Raw genomic sequence first — 20,491 nt, forward strand, 5'->3', positions numbered from 1 at the left:
TCTTTACTAAAAGTGAGCCAGGATGCTGAATATTTAATTTTTGTGTTAAAGGTGAAAACCCCCTGTGTGGGAAACCTATGGATTATATTTTCTGGAACATTGCATGAACTTACCTTTAAATAAAAGAGGGTCAACAAGCCCTTAAATGAAAATATTTTGCACGGACTGTACTCGCTAGCGAGGGCTACACTTGAGCTATAAAACCCCAAACTTTACAATAGCCAAAAGTTTTTGCACACCCAACCATCACACCTGTTGGCCATCCCATTTCAAAACCAATGACATTAATATAGAGTTTTCATGCACTTTAAGACTTTAAGAGCCTCCGCTCCTCTGGGAAGGATTTTCACAGGACTTAGGAGGGTGTCTGTTGGAATTTGTGCTCATTCTGCCAAAAGAGCATTTGTGAGGTCAGGTACTGAGGTTGATGGAGAAGACTTGCACGTGTCATTCTAGTTCATTCCAAAGCTGTTCAGTAGTGTTGAAGTCAGGTCTCTGCACTCAAGTTTTTCCCCACCAGACTTGACAAACCATGGCTTTTATGAAGCTGGCTTGGTACACAGGAGCACAGTCATGCTGGAATACAAAAGGGCCTTCCCCAAACTCTTGCTATAAGATTAGAGGAGTACAATCATCTAAAATGTCTTTTTATGCTGTTCCATTAACATAACTCTCTTGAACATCTGAATTCAATTATTTGGAGGGTTGTCCACATACTTTTGATCATATAGTAGGTGTAATGGGCAGGTGTCATCAAACTTTGGGCCATATAGCGAATGTGGGGTCTGTCCATGTCACAAAGTCATGTGAACATGGTTACTGAAAAATTTCAGGTGTGCCCAGACTGTCTTTGGAATATTTAGGACAATGAGATTTATTTGTATTGTAACTGATCTTATTAAAAACATAGTCACATTGGGGTTGTTTTGACTTCCATTTTTTTTTTGTAATAGCCCATGCATGAACATCTATTTTCTTTTACTTTTTCAGATGCATCTAGACTTGTTCCCGGTCAGAGTATAAAACTAGTATCTAGCAAAAAATCTAAAGAAATGCATTGAAAATACATCAAAAATAGATAAAAGTGTATTTGAGTGTTGGAAATAAACTACATGCTAGAGACCATGCACTGTTTTGTTTGAATGCAAATTTGTGACTAGTCCATGTCGGAAATACTGAAAATGAATGCAAATACCTTACAAAATACATGGATTCTAAAGATCTATGATGTGCGTACAGAGCATCAGTGAGCAGGGCAGCCTGGGATTTAGCTACTCAGCAGGTAAGCTCCATCCACCAATTCTGTTTAAATGCAACATTTTCATAATTTACTGGAGTGCACTTTTAAGGGTATGTGTAATTTTTGCAAATATATATATATATTTTTAGATGTACAGTATCTGCTAAGTTGGCCATACAATCAGATTGTGCAATCTCCTTACAATCTTCTTTTGATTTGCTAAAACTATATAATATAAGGACAAACCTTAAATAAGAATTCCAGGCATGGAATATAACTGTTCCAAAAAGACATAAAGCCAAAATACCAGATTGTGCAGAAGATAATTTAAAGGTTAAATAATATAAAAGCAACGCACTTACTGTATATATTCACAATAAAACAGGCCTATTACACATAGTCTCTCCATATATCACAGTGGCTAAGGTGTCCCAAGATAGAAATGATACCCTCTATATCCAGTTTGAGTTCAGTATGAAAGAGAAACAATCAGTCACTAAGGTTCTTGCAAAAAGCTGGCTTTAGTGTTGTGGACCTGCCGAACTTCCTGAAATTTTTTTACATGTTTTGGGGTGACTATCTCTCCATCAGAATAGCAGCTGCATCAGGAGGGAACTCCTTTTTAGACTAAAAACACTGCAAATAACTTAAGAACATAATCCTTCACCGGCATGAACTAGAAGACAGGAGGAACACGGAGGCAGCTGATTGTTTTTCATTGCATAGGCAACCTGTTCTGGAAAACTGCGATCCCTATACAAGCCCAGGATACTGGCATCATATAACCAGAATTAGGCCCCTGGGCAGGAGATGCACCTGACAGTACTGATCTTGTACAGAATGTGCAAGAGGTGCTGAGGCAGAAGTAAGGTGATTACCCATGGTAGAGGGAGAATGGATCCAGTGCGGCTACTACATAGGCACCAATGAGCTGAAGAGCAGATCACGATGTGCCGTTACATGACCCGGCGAGTGCATACTGACTGGTACAATTAGTTTGATCGTTTTCTGTTTCAGCATGACTGTGCCCCGATATATGAAGCCAGATCCATATACACATGTTTTGGTGAGGAGGACCTCAAGAAAGATAGAGTTCTGACCTCAACAGTATTAAGAACCATTAAGATGAATTGGAACGCCAATTGTGAGTCAGATCTTCTTATTGAACATTAGTACTTGACCTCACAAATGCTTTTTTGGCTAAATGAGCAGAGACAAAGGGGAAGGGACAAACCAATAACAATGTCTGCAGATTAGAAATTGGGTGACCAACAAGCTCATATAAAGTTCAGATTAGGTCAAGCTGACACTGCCTGGTAATGTCCAAATGTACCAGTTCAATCCTGCCTCAAGCACATTCCTTTTGAGCAGTGAGGCAGGCCAACAAAATGACGGCCCAAAAGAAATGCATGGGAGGCAGCAGAGGGAGCAGGAAAGCTTTGATAACACCAGGAAGTGCCATAGCATTGCCAAATCAAATCTACACTTTTGTTTAGGTACCCAGAGTATCTCACTGTCAAAAACAGAGCGTTGTAGAGGGGCGCATGCGCGACTTCCACTGTACCGGCTGCATGACTGAGTAGCTCCATTCTACTCACACCAACTAGCCTGCTCCCTGGGGCCATCCAGCTACATAACCCACCACAACCACTCCTAACACCCCCAGGACCACACTGTGCATGCCGCCAAAGAAGCAGAAGAAGGGGGGGACCGTGCAGAGGTCTCTAACAAACTACCTACTGCAGTCATAGGAACAATTCGGCATGTCACAAGATGGCACCGGCAGCCCTGCCTCTCCTTCTCCACAGCTCACACAGGATGCCTCAGCACCACTACATGACAGTGAGTACTCTACCCCCCTCACAAAAGAGGACTTAGACAGGAGTCTGGAATCTATATACAGCAAAATTGCAGCCAAATTTCAGACTGAGCTTCATAAAAGCACAAACACCCTGACACAAGAGATAGCATCTTTGGGAACCCGCACTGCTCGTTTAGAAACGAAACATGACGAACTCAGTATTGCCCATAATGATCTCTCCAGGGAGTTTGAATCCCTTACTGCGACGGTCACACAATTACAATCGCAAGTCGAAGATCTCGACAATCAGAATCGCAGAAACAATCTCAGGATCAGGGGAATCCCTGAAACTAACACAGACTTGATCCCTGCCATGCATAAGCTGTTCCATTCCCTGCTTCCGGACCATGAACCTGAGTCATTTACTTGTGATCGAATTCACCCAATTTGCCCCCAAAACCACCCCTTGACAAGCCCCCTAGAGATATTGTTCTCTGCCTAAAAGACTTCCTTATCAAGGAGGGGATCCTTAGGGCTGCTCGCAATTCACATTCTATTACCCTGGACGGCACCCCTGTACAAATTTATCCGGACATCTCTCCAGCAACCCTGGATAGACGCCGTAAGATGAAGGAGGTAACCATGGTGTTAGCTAAAGCACATATCCGTTACAGATGGGGTTTCCCTTTTAAACTTTCGGTTTCCCATAATGGGGGACCACATACACTGCAACCACGCTTTTGGAAGGACAAGAAGTTTTAGTGAAGCTGGGTCTTTTGGATGCTGAATCCCTCCCTCGCCAACCTTCCACCTCTAGAACAACACTTATTTGGCGTACACCTTGCCCAAGACGAGATAGGAGACAAGTCAGACATGACATTGGTCACAACCCCTGCTGATTGTGCTGGATCAAGCTGAATCCATTACCACACTCTGTGCCTGCTGAACATTGTCTGCTGATCTCTTTGATTAGAGCTCCACCTACTGGCTGTTTTTGGTAACTTACCTGCACAACTTCATTCTATCAGTCCGCCATATACTTTATCCGGATCTGATAACTGTGCGACCGTTTCAAACTCAGGAAGATACCCACCTCTGATGAACCTGGCTAGCTACAAATGATCCTGAGGCGCTTATACATTTCCCAAGGTCACCTCATGAGATCTGATTGACTCCTGTCTGAGCGTATTTTGTTGTTTTTCTTACTTTTTTTTCTCTTTCTGTCATTTAGGTGGACACAACTCTCTACCGAACCTGTGCTGATGGGTACCCAGAGACGGCCTTCATTTCTACAACAGTAACTGGCCTTTGGGCCCCTGACATGGACACAGACTGCAATCGTTTGCTTTCCATCTCTTATGATTTAATGTCGTGACATGCACACTTTATGTAAACTGTTTAACCGCTGTAGGCTAGTTCGGCTGATGCCGTTGCCATGCCACCCCACTCCACTCATATCTGGAATTCTTCTCGAAGTCTGGATGTGACCTCTGGAGTTAGGGGCGTTTTTGCCCCTTACATGGTTCATGTCTCTGTTTCAAGTTTTTGCTATTTGCAACCTGATCCCATGTTATACCAGCTCCGAATCATTAGGCTGGCTTTCTTTTCTGTTTGATTGTGCATTTTCAATTCCAGTTTTTGATTTTTCAGTTATCAAAGCACATCAACCACAGCATACTTTGTAATGGTTTATCCATGTTGTATTCGATAAGGTATATCTCCTCTGGCGTTTTCCTTGTGTTGGAGAATTCTAGCGATACACTGAAGTCACCTCCATTCCTTTCAGGTGAGCCTGCTTGGATCTCATTTCACAAATGGTGATTACATGTCTATCACATAACGTGCGTGGCTCTTTAATTCTCCCCACAAACGTAAAAAGGCCTTTACCACCTATAAAAAATTGGGTGCGCAGATTGTTTTGATACAGGAAACCCATTTTGCTGAACATAGTCATCCTACCTTTTTTCATAGATCGTACAAGCAAGCCTTCTTTACCAGGTACAAATCTAAATGTAGAGGGGTTGCTATATTTTTACATAACTCATTCCCCTTAGAGGTCCAACATATCTACAAGGACCCAGATAGCAGATTCCTCATAATCAAAGGGTCCATAGCTGGACCGGAGATAACTATAGCAAATGTATATACACCTAATTTAGCACAGGCCTCTTTTTTCACCTCCTTCTTCCACATTCTGCATCGTTATTCCTCGACATATATGTATGTAGTAGGCGATTTTAACCTTTTGGCCCATCCCCAGCTAGACAGAAGCACTGCTTCCTACTCTACAGCTTTTTCCAAATCAATGTCTGAATCACTACAATCCTTCCAATTAGCAGATGCATGGCGCTCACATAATACCGGAGCTAGAGCCTACACCTTTTACTCTCACCCCCACAACTCTTTCGTTCGGTTAGATTACATATTCTGCACCCCCATCCTAGCCAACCAGCTCTACTATCCATGTATGCCCATGGTCAGACCATAATATAGTGACTCTAACTACTACCCTCATTGGCCTGTCTGACACCCCTTACTCATGGCGCTTGAATGACTCCCTGCTGGCAGACACTATCACACAACAAGAAATTTTATCTGCCATTCAGGAGTACTTTACCCTAAATGCTACAACAGAAATATCCCCTAGCACTCTATGGGTGGCTCACAAGGTGGTGTTAAGGGGCCATCTCATTAGTATAGAAAGAAAAAATGCTAGCAACAAATCCTAACGTTGACCTTAGAACTAGAAAAATTACATAAAAAACAAATAGGGAATCCAACACTCACACGCTCGATTAGTAGCCCAGAAAAGGCTGGAGTTGGATACCCTCTTATCCACAAAAACAGAAAAAGCCCTCAGTTGGTCCAAAGCCAAATTCCTTCTCCATAGCAACTCGGCATCCTCTATGTTCGCCCGTAAACTATACACCCCCCTCATCTATATAAGCTCCGTAATGCCTCCGGTCATATAGTCACACACCCTAAAGAAGTCCTGACTATTTTTGAAAATTTCTACTCCAACCTACTTTCCCACCCACCCTCCTACCCCTCCCAAACCTCACATGACTGGCTATCCTCCCTTCCTCCACCTTCTTTAACTTCCTCTCAAGTTGAATCCCGTAATGCACCCTTTACAGAAGAAGAGCTACTTACTGTAATTAAATCCCTGAAATGCTCAGTCATCCCAGGTCCTGATGGATTCACAGCCAGTTATTACAAACACTATGCCTCGGTCTTGATCCCACGAATGACCTCTATGTTCAATAACATACTTAAAGGAGACCACTTCCCAAATGAAATGACCTTAGCTAACATGTCCTTGTTACCCAAACCCCTTAAGGACCACTCACTCCCGCAGAACTACAGACCCATATCGGTCATTAATGACCTTAAAATTTTTAGTCGCACCCTGGCAGATAGACTAGCCAACATTATTGAGACTCTGACCTCTCCCGACCAATCGGGATTTATACCCAATAGACTTATCACGGACAACATTAGTCTATCCCTGAATGTGCTTCAAGACGCTACTCTACACCGAAAACAAACCCTCCTCTTGAGCCTTGACATCAATAAGGCCTTTGATAATGTGCTTTGGCCTTATTTGTTTTCAGTCCTAAAACAGGTGGGCTTTAGGGATGAATTTTTAAGGGGTGTTCAGGCCCTATATAGCCATCCTAAAACAAGAGTTAAATTACCAGGATGCAATTCTGACTATTTCATACTGGGCAGGGGCACCCGTCAGAGATGCCCCCTATCTCCTTTATTATTTGCCCTAGCACTAGCAATCGCCATTAAACAACACCCACACATATCTGGATATCCCTTGGAATCTTCCCATTTTAAACTCTGTATGTATGCAGACGATATCATGCTTTTTTGACCCAACCTCAAATCTCCCTTCCCAACCTATTCACTGTTTTGAATAGATTTGCGTCCATCTCCGGACTTACTGTAAATATATCAAAATCCACAGCACTTCCCATTAATTTATCCTCTGCCCAGATCCTTCCCTTTCCAATGGTCTAGTGACAAAATCCCGTACCTTGGCATCTACATCACCCCTCAATTCTCGTCCATTTTTGTGGTTAATTATCCAGCATGTGTGTCCAGACTCCGGAGTCTCCTTAAAAATTGGAGTCCATATTATATATCATTTCTAGGGAGAGTCATGGCAGTCAAAAAGACCTTACTACCAAAACTCTTATGCCGCGTACACACGGTCGGACTTTTCGACCAGGCTGGTCCGACGGTCCAAATCCGGCAGACAATCCGATCGTGTGTAGGCTTCACCGGACCTTCAGCTGACTTTTCCCGTCGCAAATCTGACAGGCTTTAGATTTGGTACATGTTTCAAATCTTTACATCATAACTCCGCCGGACCCAGAAATATGCTAGTCAGACAGACAAAAACTGACGCTAGGGCAGCTATTGGCTACTGGCTATGAACTTCCTTATTTTAGTCCGGTTGTACGTCATCACGTACGAATCCGTCGGACTTTGGTGTGATCGTGTGTAGGCAAGTCCGGCCGTTAGAAAGTCCGTCGAAAGTCCGCCAAAAGTCCGTCGAAAGTCTGTCGGACAGGCTGTCGGACTTTTGTAGCTGAAAAGTCCGACCGTGTGTACGCGGCATTATACCTTTTCAGATCCCTCCCTATCATGATCCCTATAACTTTCATTGATAAACTACAACAGGATATCAATAGATTTATCTGGCAGAACAGACAACCCAGATTCTCCAGACACATTCTATATAAATCCCAATCCTCTGGCGGCTTGGGTCTGCCTAATCTCTGGTTTTACTTCTTATGCCGCGTATACACAACCGGACTTTCTGTGAAACTAGGTCCGACGTTCTTCCCGCCGGACTTCCGGCAGACTACCGCCGGACTTTCTGAATGGACGGACTTGCCTACACACGACCAGACTTCCGGCAGACTAGGTCCGCCGTTCTTCTCGAAGGACTTTCGCCCGGAGTTACGGCTGACTTTCAGAATGAACGGACTTGCCCACACACGGACAAGTCTGTTCATTTTGAACGTGACTCAGGTACGACGGGACTAGAAAAGGAAGTCAATCTCGCCGCTTTTATTGGCAAAATTGACACCTTGCTAGCCCCGTCGCTGGGTATACCAGGCCCTTAGGTCTGGTATGGATTTTAAGGGGGACCCCCTACGCCGAAAAAACGGTGTGGGGTCCCCCCCAGAATCCATACCAGACCCCGATACGAGCACGCAGCCCGGCCGGTCAGGAAAGGGGGTGGGGATGAGCGAGCGCCCCCCCTCCTGAAACGTACCAGGCCACATGCCCTCAACAGGTGGTCACCGAGTGATGTTGACCACGCCCCCTTATGCCGTCACAGTCCGAGCATGCCCAGGGACTGTGACGGCATAAGGGGGCGTGGTCACCGCCTATATAAGTTAAATCGGAGCACTCAGAGAGCATTCCAGCCAGAGAGAGCGTCGTGTCAACATCGGAAGAAGGGAAGAAGGCAGAAGTCCGGGCCACCGCTATCAAAAGAGCGGCAAAAGAGCAGAAGATAGCGGAGGAGCCCGGCAGAAGACTCGGACGTTTGTAAACAAAAAAAACAGAGCATTGTCACTCTACTGGCTGTGCAGTCTGGCAGATACTTTCAGACATTGATGTAGAACAAATATGGCGGCCACACATCAGAGTAGAGTTGGTACTCCTGATCTGCAAGTCAGTGACACAGAAAGTGCTGTAGCCCTGGATCAAAAATAGAGCAAGGCCTACATTTCCCACATTTTGACATCTTCTGGCCAAAAAGTGACTACATCCTATGATATGGCGGCAGAATTTCGGTCATTCTATGAAGGCCTCTACAATCTAGACAGGCCACCTCCTGATGACCCTAACTCTGCTGGGGGATTCACCCATGGTCATATCTAGCCGCGTCTGGCATGCCTACACTCCCCCTGCGGTCCAGGAGGAGCTGGGAGAGCCTATTACAACAGCGAAGCTGGGAGTGGCGATGGCAAACTCGAAACCAAGGAAGGCCCCCGGCCCCGATGGCTTCACTCCAACATACTACAAAGTCTTCTTTGAGACACTATCTCGACCTCTGTTATCTGCCCTCAACTCGATCACAGAAGGCAATTTTTTCCCAATAGACACTCTGAGAGCCTAAATATCCCTTATTCTGAAGGAGTGGAAAGACCCACTGCGGTGTGGGAAGCTATCGCCCGATAGCTCTCTTGAACACCGACCTAAAATTGTTTACTAAGATACTGGCTAATAGGCTACTCTTGCCTATACCTAGCCTAATCAATAGGGACCAAGCGGGTTTCGTGCCGCAATGGGAGTCCCGCGACAACACCATCAGGGTGGTGAACCTAATCCATGCAGCCAAAACATCAGGGCAACCCCTTCTAATGCTGTCCACCGACGCGGAGAAGGCTTTCGACCATGTTGATTGTTCCTTTATATGGGCCACCCTGGAACACATCGGACTCCGATCGTCTATGCTAAGTTGGATCCTATCTCTTTAATCCCACCCCACAGCTGCGGTCAAAGTCAATGAGACGAAGTCCAGCTACTTTAACATTCGCAACGGCACGCGACAGGGCTGCCCCCTGTCTCTGCTGATCTTCATACTCTCACTGGAGCCTCTCCTATGCAGAATAAGGGCGAACTGGGGCATTATTGGTTATCAAAAATCCTCTGGGTCCCACAATGTGGCCACCTAATCTTCGTTCTAACAGACTCGCCTCACTGCCGAACCTACTTCACTTCCTACAGGAGTACGGGGCCCTCTCTCTATTTCAAATCAATCTATCCAAATCCTCCCTTCTCAACATCACAGTGGGCAAAGACATTGTCCGACGCCTGCGCTCGGAGTACCATCTACGTTGGGCGACCAACACTATTCCTTATCTAGGAGTTGACATTACTCCCGGCCCCTCTGACCTGTATCAGGCGAACTTTACCCCACTATTCCTTCGTCATAAAATGGACCTCCTCCACTGGCATTCTCTTACTTTAACATGGTTTGGACGGTGCAATACCATCAAGATGACCATCTTGCCTAAGGTATTGTACCTGTTACAAGCACTTCCTAATTCGCCTCCCCCCAACATTTTTAAGCAAGTTTCGCAACTCTGTCTGGTCACACCATAGACCACGTCTCAGACTGCAACTTCTTCACCTTGCAAAGCATAGGGGCGGGGTTGGTCTCCTTGACATGAAAGCCTACTATAGGGCGGCGCATCTTACCAGAGCGGTCGACTGACATTGCCATGCAGAGGCAAAACAGTGGGTGGCTATGGAATTGGAGGACTCTGATGAAATGGCCAAGAGCTGGCCATGGATCACCACCCCTTTGCCGAGGGACCTCACCAACCATCCTACCTTAGGCAGCATATTACAGGTGACCAGAGATGCCTTCTGACACTCCTCAGTGTACCCAATACCCTCCCCTATGGTGCCAGTCTTGGGTAATTTGGACTTTCTGCCCGGCCGTCTGAATCCTATTTTTAGGCGTCTGACTTTGCGTGGGCGGCTTCGCCTTCATGACTTTCTGGGGCCAGACGGTCAACTCTCAGCAGAAGCAGGGGTGTCTGCTACAGACCCCCCACTGGACTTATGGAGCGGTCTACAGCTGTGCAACTTCTTACGCCAGTGCTCGCGGACTCTGGGTATCTCACAAAACTAGAACGAATATGCCACCGCAGAGAGCCGGTCCGTCACTGTCTATCTCTAATCTACTCCTCCTTGACTCTACCAGCAGAAGGGTTTAACCCCCCCCCCCCGTTCCCCTCTAAGTGGGAAGCGGATCTAGGGGTCTGATTTACTGACTCACAGAGGGAGAAGATCCTCCATTTCACCCAGAAGTCTTCCATAGCAACCAGAGTCCAAGAGACCTGCTATAAGATCATGACCCCATGCTACAGAGTGCCTACTACTCTGCACCGCTTCTTCCCGCAAGTACCCAGTCTATGCTGGTGATGTTGCAAGGAGGAGGGAACGATGCTGCACATCTTCTGGGATTGCCCCAAAATCAGACCCTTTTGGCTGGAGGTGACACGCACGATCAAGCACCTGACTAATGATACACTGGAGGGGGACCCCAGGGCTTGCTTACTGCACCTCTCAAAGAGACCCATCAAGAAATACAAAGCCCCCCTTACCGTCCAGCTTTTAAACGTGGCATGCATCCCCCTGTGTTGGAGATCGGAGATTCCGCCGGCAAAATCCCTGTAGTTTTCCAAGGTGAATGAACTAAGAAACATGGAGGATCTCACTGCCACCCTGTACTGTAGGGAGGAGACCTTTCAAGAGACCTGGAGACCATGGCAACAATACATCTACACTGACGCATACTTCCAGGAAGTTGCACAGCCTGGCTAATCCTTAGGGCTCGATTTGCTTCCTAGTTGGGGGGCACCACTTTCCTTTCTCTCCCACCCCTCTATCCTTCCACCTATCTACCTCCTTCCCTCTCTCCCCCCATTGGGGAGTCCTGTCCCCACCCCCCTCCTCCTTTCCCCTTGTTCTTCCTTTCCTAACTTGTACCCAGTCATGGGCTGGTTTAGTCAGATAATGTGAATATCCTGGTTTGCATCACCCATGTTGTTATGTCCCATAGCTGGGCCCAGCTGGTACACGGGAGGCAAGCCTCCCGAACAGCTGTGAGTGTGTATCTTTTTGTATGGCCCTGGTTACTATATTACGTGTACTGGGTTAGTACACGTAGTTAGCCAAAACATCAGGGCAACCCCTTCTAATGCTGTCCACCGACGCGGAGAAGGCTTTCGACCATGTTGATTGTTCCTTTATATGGGCCACCCTGGAACACATCGGACTCCGATCGTCTATGCTAAGTTGGATCCTATCTCTTTAATCCCACCCCACAGCTGCGGTCAAAGTCAATGAGACGAAGTCCAGCTACTTTAACATTCGCAACGGCACGCGACAGGGCTGCCCCCTGTCTCTGCTGATCTTCATACTCTCACTGGAGCCTCTCCTATGCAGAATAAGGGCGAACTGGGGCATTATTGGTTATCAAAAATCCTCTGGGTCCCACAATGTGGCCACCTAATCTTCATTCTAACAGACTCGCCTCACTGCCGAACCTACTTCACTTCCTACAGGAGTACGGGGCCCTCTCTCTATTTCAAATCAATCTATCCAAATCCTCCCTTCTCAACATCACAGTGGGCAAAGACATTGTCCGACGCCTGCGCTCGGAGTACCATCTACGTTGGGCGACCAACACTATTCCTTATCTAGGAGTTGACATTACTCCCGGCCCCTCTGACCTGTATCAGGCGAACTTTACCCCACTATTCCTTCGTCATAAAATGGACCTCCTCCACTGGCATTCTCTTACTTTAACATGGTTTGGACGGTGCAATACCATCAAGATGACCATCTTGCCTAAGGTATTGTACCTGTTACAAGCACTTCCTAATTCGCCTCCCCCCAACATTTTTAAGCAAGTTTCGCAACTCTGTCTGGTCACACCATAGACCACGTCTCAGACTGCAACTTCTTCACCTTGCAAAGCATAGGGGCGGGGTTGGTCTCCTTGACATGAAAGCCTACTATAGGGCGGCGCATCTTACCAGAGCGGTCGACTGACATTGCCATGCAGAGGCAAAACAGTGGGTGGCTATGGAATTGGAGGACTCTGATGAAATGGCCAAGAGCTGGCCATGGATCACCACCCCTTTGCCGAGGGACCTCACCAACCATCCTACCTTAGGCAGCATATTACAGGTGACCAGAGATGCCTTCTGACACTCCTCAGTGTACCCAATACCCTCCCCTATGGTGCCAGTCTTGGGTAATTTGGACTTTCTGCCCGGCCGTCTGAATCCTATTTTTAGGCGTCTGACTTTGCGTGGGCGGCTTCGCCTTCATGACTTTCTGGGGCCAGACGGTCAACTCTCAGCAGAAGCAGGGGTGTCTGCTACAGACCCCCCACTGGACTTATGGAGCGGTCTACAGCTGTGCAACTTCTTACGCCAGTGCTCGCGGACTCTGGGTATCTCACAAAACTAGAACGAATATGCCACCGCAGAGAGCCGGTCCGTCACTGTCTATCTCTAATCTACTCCTCCTTGACTCTACCAGCAGAAGGGTTTAACCCCCCCCCCCCGTTCCCCTCTAAGTGGGAAGCGGATCTAGGGGTCTGATTTACTGACTCACAGAGGGAGAAGATCCTCCATTTCACCCAGAAGTCTTCCATAGCAACCAGAGTCCAAGAGACCTGCTATAAGATCATGACCCCATGCTACAGAGTGCCTACTACTCTGCACCGCTTCTTCCCGCAAGTACCCAGTCTATGCTGGTGATGTTGCAAGGAGGAGGGAACGATGCTGCACATCTTCTGGGATTGCCCCAAAATCAGACCCTTTTGGCTGGAGGTGACACGCACGATCAAGCACCTGACTAATGATACACTGGAGGGGGACCCCAGGGCTTGCTTACTGCACCTCTCAAAGAGACCCATCAAGAAATACAAAGCCCCCCTTACCGTCCAGCTTTTAAACGTGGCATGCATCCCCCTGTGTTGGAGATCGGAGATTCCGCCGGCAAAATCCCTGTAGTTTTCCAAGGTGAATGAACTAAGAAACATGGAGGATCTCACTGCCACCCTGTACTGTAGGGAGGAGACCTTTCAAGAGACCTGGAGACCATGGCAACAATACATCTACACTGACGCATACTTCCAGGAAGTTGCACAGCCTGGCTAATCCTTAGGGCTCGATTTGCTTCCTAGTTGGGGGGCACCACTTTCCTTTCTCTCCCACCCCTCTATCCTTCCACCTATCTACCTCCTTCCCTCTCTCCCCCCATTGGGGAGTCCTGTCCCCACCCCCCTCCTCCTTTCCCCTTGTTCTTCCTTTCCTAACTTGTACCCAGTCATGGGCTGGTTTAGTCAGATAATGTGAATATCCTGGTTTGCATCACCCATGTTGTTATGTCCCATAGCTGGGCCCAGCTGGTACACGGGAGGCAAGCCTCCCGAACAGCTGTGAGTGTGTATCTTTTTGTATGGCCCTGGTTACTATATTACGTGTACTGGGTTAGTACACGTAGTTAGCCAAAACATCAGGGCAACCCCTTCTAATGCTGTCCACCGACGCGGAGAAGGCTTTCGACCATGTTGATTGTTCCTTTATATGGGCCACCCTGGAACACATCGGACTCCGATCGTCTATGCTAAGTTGGATCCTATCTCTTTAATCCCACCCCACAGCTGCGGTCAAAGTCAATGAGACGAAGTCCAGCTACTTTAACATTCGCAACGGCACGCGACAGGGCTGCCCCCTGTCTCTGCTGATCTTCATACTCTCACTGGAGCCTCTCCTATGCAGAATAAGGGCGAACTGGGGCATTATTGGTTATCAAAAATCCTCTGGGTCCCACAATGTGGCCACCTAATCTTCATTCTAACAGACTCGCCTCACTGCCGAACCTACTTCACTTCCTACAGGAGTACGGGGCCCTCTCTCTATTTCAAATCAATCTATCCAAATCCTCCCTTCTCAACATCACAGTGGGCAAAGACATTGTCCGACGCCTGCGCTCGGAGTACCATCTACGTTGGGCGACCAACACTATTCCTTATCTAGGAGTTGACATTACTCCCGGCCCCTCTGACCTGTATCAGGCGAACTTTACCCCACTATTCCTTCGTCATAAAATGGACCTCCTCCACTGGCATTCTCTTACTTTAACATGGTTTGGACGGTGCAATACCATCAAGATGACCATCTTGCCTAAGGTATTGTACCTGTTACAAGCACTTCCTAATTCGCCTCCCCCCAACATTTTTAAGCAAGTTTCGCAACTCTGTCTGGTCACACCATAGACCACGTCTCAGACTGCAACTTCTTCACCTTGCAAAGCATAGGGGCGGGGTTGGTCTCCTTGACATGAAAGCCTACTATAGGGCGGCGCATCTTACCAGAGCGGTCGACTGACATTGCCATGCAGAGGCAAAACAGTGGGTGGCTATGGAATTGGAGGACTCCGATGAAATGGCCAAGAGCTGGCCATGGATCACCACCCCTTTGCCGAGGGACCTCACCAACCATCCTACCTTAGGCAGCATATTACAGGTGACCAGAGATGCCTTCTGACACTCCTCAGTGTACCCAATACCCTCCCCTATGGTGCCAGTCTTGGGTAATTTGGACTTTCTGCCCGGCCGTCTGAATCCTATTTTTAGGCGTCTGACTTTGCGTGGGCGGCTTCGCCTTCATGACTTTCTGGGGCCAGACGGTCAACTCTCAGCAGAAGCAGGGGTGTCTGCTACAGACCCCCCACTGGACTTATGGAGCGGTCTACAGCTGTGCAACTTCTTACGCCAGTGCTCGCGGACTCTGGGTATCTCACAAAACTAGAACGAATATGCCACCGCAGAGAGCCGGTCCGTCACTGTCTATCTCTAATCTACTCCTCCTTGACTCTACCAGCAGAAGGGTTTAACCCCCCCCCCCCGTTCCCCTCTAAGTGGGAAGCGGATCTAGGGGTCTGATTTACTGACTCACAGAGGGAGAAGATCCTCCATTTCACCCAGAAGTCTTCCATAGCAACCAGAGTCCAAGAGACCTGCTATAAGATCATGACCCCATGCTACAGAGTGCCTACTACTCTGCACCGCTTCTTCCCGCAAGTACCCAGTCTATGCTGGTGATGTTGCAAGGAGGAGGGAACGATGCTGCACATCTTCTGGGATTGCCCCAAAATCAGACCCTTTTGGCTGGAGGTGACACGCACGATCAAGCACCTGACTAATGATACACTGGAGGGGGACCCCAGGGCTTGCTTACTGCACCTCTCAAAGAGACCCATCAAGAAATACAAAGCCCCCCTTACCGTCCAGCTTTTAAACGTGGCATGCATCCCCCTGTGTTGGAGATCGGAGATTCCGCCGGCAAAATCCCTGTAGTTTTCCAAGGTGAATGAACTAAGAAACATGGAGGATCTCACTGCCACCCTGTACTGTAGGGAGGAGACCTTTCAAGAGACCTGGAGACCATGGCAACAATACATCTACACTGACGCATACTTCCAGGAAGTTGCACAGCCTGGCTAATCCTTAGGGCTCGATTTGCTTCCTAGTTGGGGGGCACCACTTTCCTTTCTCTCCCACCCCTCTATCCTTCCACCTATCTACCTCCTTCCCTCTCTCCCCCCATTGGGGAGTCCTGTCCCCACCCCCCTCCTCCTTTCCCCTTGTTCTTCCTTTCCTAACTTGTACCCAGTCATGGGCTGGTTTAGTCAGATAATGTGAATATCCTGGTTTGCATCACCCATGTTGTTATGTCCCATAGCTGGGCCCAGCTGGTACACGGGAGGCAAGCCTCCCGAACAGCTGTGAGTGTGTATCTTTTTGTATGGCCCTGGTTACTATATTACGTGTACTGGGTTATTAAGGTAACTGTCTGGAAGCCTCCCCGGCATAGCACGCCGAAATTTCATCACACAGCTTCGCCTCGCCATGTATACTACAGAGTGCGTAGCCGGGGGAATTGATATTTGACCTTGCTATACATAACATTTAACCCTTTTTGTTTCAATAAAGGAATTACAAAAAAAAAAAAATAATGGAGCAAGGGACTGGTATTTTTACAAGTCAGGAATAGCAGCCTCCATACTTTCTCAGCACAGTTAAAAAGAAAAAAAAAAAAAGTAATTTCCCATCGTGTATACCTTTCAATTTTCATTTTTTTTTTTATAAAGCTGCCACCTAGTGTTAGAACTCCAGGATAACCAGTATCATGTCAAAATGCAAAGCAACTTACTGAAAAAAAGTAAAACACTGTCTTGCAGGGATATTTGCCTACACATATAAAATGGAAACTGTACAACCTATGTACACATAAAATATAGTTACAATTTCTGTTTTTTTCAGGATCTTTGGCCAGGTGACTGTCTCTCAGGTGCATTTCTGTTGCACAGTGCTGGTCCCAGACAAACCCCCAGAAATCCTCTAAGGCTCGATTCACACCTATGCATGTTGCTTTTGAGCGTTTTTGGAGGGTTTTTTTTCATGCTTGCCACGTTTTTGAGCAGCGTTTTTGTCGCGTTTTTGCGGCGTTTTTGCCGCGTTTTTGCGTTTTTTTTTTTTTTTTTTTTTTCATTTTTTTTTACAGTCTTAAAAAAAAATTACAAAAAAAAAAAAATTACAAAAAAAAAAAAATAAAATAAAAAAACGGCAAAAACGCACCAAAAACGCACCAAAAACGCTGCAAAAAACGGTGCACTTGCGTTTTTGATGCTTGTCCATTGAAATCCATTACATGCAAAACGCTGCTTTTTGCATGAAAAAAAGTCCCCGACCCTTTCCAAAAACGCAGAGATACAAAAAAGCATTGATGTGAACATGTTCCATAGGAACCCATGTTAAAAAATTCCCATGCATTTCTGCAAAATGCAAAATGCATCAAAAAACGCGCTAGTGTGAATGGAGCCTAAGTCGCCAGCTTTGCTTTAAAGGGACTCATTTAGTCAGCATATGCAGTTCTTTTCTATTGCATTTTTTTTTTTTAAGCAGCTGATGTACAAAGGGGTTGTGGGGACCAATGCTGTGTACTGAAAACTTGCATTTAGAGTTATACTTAATATTTATACAAGTTTAATGTGTAAAGTGCTTTGCATAGTGACAGAACATTTATTCATGGGTACCACCTGCAAGTGGGAGGTTGACCACTCCTTCATAGGCATAGCATGCCCAGCACCATCCCTAGTCTCTAGTGACTGAGATTTTCTCCCTGCTGCTACCTTCATTTACACCGACCTGGTAAGCAAATTTTCAGCCATTTTAAGTGGCCATACATGTAAAAATTAGGATTTTTGGTTTACCTGTAAAATCCTCTTCTTGGATTATATCACAGGATACAAGGTTTCTTCATACCCATACAAAACTTGTCAGGTATTTCCACCCAGGCATAACCCCTCCCAGCACAGCACAGTCTTAGTTTAACAATGGGGAACACAAAAAGAGGGCAGAGATACTTGTAGGGCTGGCCCAAGATATTGTGCTGCCCCATACCCCCCTAGGCTTCCAGGTTTTATTGTCAAAGCTTAATTAAAAAAGCTGAAGTTAGAAGCTGATCGACTACCATACAGAGCAGCACCTGATTTTGTACTCTCCAGTTTTAGTAAATCAACCCCAAAGAATCAGACTGTCAAAATGAACCATATAGACTTCAAGTTTAACCACACAGCATGGACCTCATTCAAGGAGCGAAGAACCCTTTCCTTGGGGTGTTTTGGATTAGCACAAAATGATGGCAACAACACAACATCCTGGTTCAGGTAGGAGGAACATACCACCATAGGCAAAAAAAAAAAAAAGAAGGAGTGCAGAGGCATGTGCACATTCTTACCCCGATGAAGGAACACAAAAGGCTCTACAGTGCCTTAAAAAGGTATTCATACCCCTTGAAATTTTCCACATTTTGCCACGTTACAACCACAAACGTAAATGTATTTTATATGATAGACCAGCACAAAGTGTCACATGATTGTGAAGTGGAAGGAAAATAATGTCCAGCTTGAATCTAGAAACCAGAAGATCCACATCCGGTGTCTCCCACCTCTGGTTAAGATCTTTGAACACCGTCCAGGTGAAGGGCTCACTCACACAAATTGAGCCACTGACCACAAAAGAAATCCATCTGACAATTTTACATGCCTGTAATGTACATGGCAGAGAGAAAAGGAACATGCAGTTCTGCCCAGGACAAGATCATGCTTGCCTCCTCTTCAGTGGCGTAACTTCTAGTCCCTCCCTGGTGACTGATCTATGCCATCGCTATTGTCCAACTGCACTCAAACTGGGTGAGGCAGACTGACCAATGTCAGCTAAATCACCCAAATTTCCAGCACGTTCATTAGCAATTTTTGCTCCTCCAATTTCCCTGAATCAAAAGGTGTTCTAGAACACCCCCCCAGGCTGACAGTCGTCGGAACCTGCGAAAATACCTGCTAAAGGAACAACTTTCACGCATCCAGCACCTGGGATGAAATCAACCACTCCAGGGATTCAGATGCATGGGCAGGTCCAAGGATTGCTGGCTTTTGCCCAAAGCTGACAAAAATATTTGCGTTTCAACTCTCTGGAGTGGAACTGGGCATACAGAAACGCATTAAAAAGGTGACAACCATCTTCCCCAGTACCCTCATGCAGAAGCAAATTGAAGAACTTTCCAGAGGCCTTAACAACTACCCCTGAGAATGGAGAAGGTACTTTTCCTGAAACACCTTTAACTGAGCTGCGTCCAGGACTAGGCCCGAGTATTCCAGATGTTGCATTTGGACCAAGGCTGACTTCTGGAATTTCAGTATCAACCCTTCCAAAACTTGCACTCTCCGATGGATATTGGACGTCAAGGTCTGATCTAATTGCTCTTGAAGAAGAGGGTTGCCCAGGTATTACACTATGGGGAGACCTAAGGTCCTCAGAACTAGAACAAACACCCTAGAGCAGTAGAAAAACTGAATGGCAACGCTATACAAGCTATTAGCAATGATGCTCCATGACAAATCATAGAAGCCACGGGATATAAAAATAAATACATAAATCAAATAGGGATGTGCAGGTAGGCATCCTTGAAATCCACTTACACCAGGAAGTCCTATTTATTCGCTGTAGTTTAGCCTCTTGCCGACCAGAATGGCACGGCTGGGCGAAACAACGTTATGTTACGTCGCTTAGCCTTTTGGCCACTAGGGGCGCGCAACGGGTGTACACGGAGCCAATTGCTCGTGACAGGGCGAGAACCGGGATCTGTGTGTGTAAACACACAGATCCCGGTTCTTTCAGGGAAGGGGAGATAAATTGTGTGTTCATACTATGTATGAACACCGATCTCTCTCCTCCCCCTAGACAGTCCCCTCCCCCCACAGTTAGAACACACAGTCAGATAACAGTTAACCCCTTCCCTGCCAGTGACACTTACACAGTAATCAGTGCACTTATATAGTGCTGATCGCTATATAATTGTCAATGGTTTCAAAAATGTGTCAAAAGTGTCCGATGTGTCCGCCATAATGTCGCAGTCCCGATAAAAATCGCAAATCACAGATCGCCACCTTTACTAGTAAAAAAAAAAAAAAATAATAATATTAAAAATGCCATAAATCTATCCCCCATTTTGTAGATGCTATAACTTTTGCACAAACCAATCAATATACGCTTATTGCGATTTTTTTTTAGCAAAAATATGTGGGATACATATCGGCCTATACTGAGCAAAAACTTATTTTTTTTGATCAAAAATGTGGGATATAATAGCAAAAAGTAAAAGACAGTTTTTTTTTTTTTCTTTAAATTGTCGCTCTTGTTTATAGCGCAAAAAATAAAAACCGCAAAGGTGATCAAATACCAAAAGAAAGCTCTATTTGTGGGGAAGAAAAAAGGACGTCAATTTTGTTTGGGTACAGCGTCGCAGGACTGTGCAATTGTCTGT

The sequence above is a fragment of the Aquarana catesbeiana genome, linkage group LG09 (genome assembly GCF_042186555.1).
Source record: "Aquarana catesbeiana isolate 2022-GZ linkage group LG09, ASM4218655v1, whole genome shotgun sequence".
NCBI lineage: Eukaryota > Metazoa > Chordata > Amphibia > Anura > Ranidae > Aquarana > Aquarana catesbeiana.